At 35.2% G+C, this 1,882-nt stretch overlaps 1 non-coding gene across 1 annotated transcript; it reads left to right on the top strand.

Annotated features, from left to right (window-relative positions):
- The first annotated feature begins 1,393 nt into the window (after positions 1 to 1,393).
- TRNAC-ACA (transfer RNA cysteine (anticodon ACA)) lies at positions 1,394 to 1,465 on the top strand. The gene has a single exon. It is a non-coding gene; the product is annotated as a tRNA-Cys (tRNA).
- The last annotated feature ends 417 nt before the right edge of the window (positions 1,466 to 1,882 follow it).

Below are 1,882 nucleotides of genomic sequence, written 5' to 3'. Positions count from 1 at the left end.
CAAAGCTATGGATTTTCCAGTAGTCATGTACAGATGTGAGAGATGGACCATGAAGAATGTTGAGCACTGAAGAAGTGATGCTTTTAAACTGTGGTGCTGGATTAGAGTCTTGAGAGTCCCTTGGACAACAAGGAGATCAAATCAGCCAATCCTAAAGGAAATATTCATTGGAAGGACTGATGCTGAAGCTTGAGCTCCAGCACTTTGGCCATCTGATGTGAAGTGCCAAACTCATTGGAAAAGACCCTGATGCTGGGAAAGATTGAGGGCAAAAGGAGAAGTGGGTAGCAGAGGATGAGATGGTTGGATGACAACACCAACTCAATGGACATGAGTTTGAACAAACTCTGGAAGACAGTGAAGGACAGAGAAGCCTGGTGTTCTACAGTTCATGAGGTCACACAGAGCCAGACAGGACTTCATGACAGAACAACAAAAGGGATGCCTTCTTAAGTATTCTCATCACAAAGAAAAATAGAAAGAAGATGAAAGCTATGTAAGTGATAGATATATTAATTAGCTTTATTGTAGCAATTATTTCATAGTGTATGCATGTATCAAAACATAAATTTGTACATCTTAAATATACATAATTTTATTTGTCAAGTATTCATCAATAAAGACAAAAAAATGACTTTCAGGTGAATAATACAATAATGAGAAGATAATCAACACTTCTTCAACCTTGGTCATTGGACTCTGAGAATGCTCACAGTAGGAAAATTTGCAGTTGAAGACCTTAGTAGGAAAGAGAGCTTGCAGAGATAGAAGTAATCAGTGATCAGAGGGAAATCTTCATAATTACTGTATGTGTGCTCAAATAAATAAAACAGCAACACAGTTTTTAAAAATATATTTGCTATAACAGAAGTGAAATTCTAATAGAATAAAATCATCAGTGTAATTTAATGTGATATCAACTTTACAGTAAATGTGCAAAATCCATGTAAACAAACAATGACATCAACAATTAGAAAGATTTGAATATTATAAATGGAACCATACCTGTAAAAAAAGACTCAACAAGTATATAAATAATAACTCTCCAAACACTAATCTACACGTGTACAGCAATTCCATTAAAATTTCAATTGATTTCTTATTCTAAGACTTAAATGTGGAACATTAAATGTCAAGTGAATCATACATCAAAATTCTTTGTGTAATAGCTATGACAGTGTAATGTCAGTACCAGTGTAATGTTAATACCTGAAAGTAGAATTCAATTTATGGAACAGACTAGGATACAGAAACAGATACTTTAAGCAAGTATGTTATAATGGCTGAATATAAATTATTAGCTGATCACTCTGCATGTGTGTGACCTCCCTATATCAAAAAAAAAAAAAGAAAGAAAGAAAGAAAAAAAAAACTTTAGCTTCCTCTTCTGACTTCCCTTGTGGCTCAGATGGTAAAGCGTCTGCCTACAATGCAGGAGACCCAGGTTCAACCCCTGGGTTGGGAAGATCCTCTGGGGAAGGAAATGGCAACCCTCTCCAGTACTCTTGCCTAGAAAATCCCATGAACAGAGAAGTGTGGTAGGCTACAGTCCATGGGGTCACAAAGAGTCAGACACGACTGAGTGAACTGACTTTCTTTCACTTACTGAAATAAATACTAGTACCTAGTTCACAGGATTGTTGTGGGGGTACTTTAAAAATTCTTGTGAAAGACTCTGAGATATAGAATGTATTAATATCGTGCACTTTCCTTTAATAATGTAGGTTGCATATGTTTGCATATCAGTGAATGTACAACCATCCTATTCTTTTGATTGGATAGTTGGTGTTTCATTATATTTTGTCAAGCACTTAGTGCATAATATCTAATAAGTTTTCAATTTGTGGTGAGTATAAGTAATGTGAAAATGGGAATTTTTTCA

The sequence above is a fragment of the Ovis canadensis genome, chromosome 6, assembly GCF_042477335.2.
Source record: "Ovis canadensis isolate MfBH-ARS-UI-01 breed Bighorn chromosome 6, ARS-UI_OviCan_v2, whole genome shotgun sequence".
Taxonomy (NCBI): domain Eukaryota; kingdom Metazoa; phylum Chordata; class Mammalia; order Artiodactyla; family Bovidae; genus Ovis; species Ovis canadensis.
The sequence above is the reverse complement of the archived record's forward strand: the minus strand, read 5'-3'. Positions and strand labels throughout refer to the sequence as shown.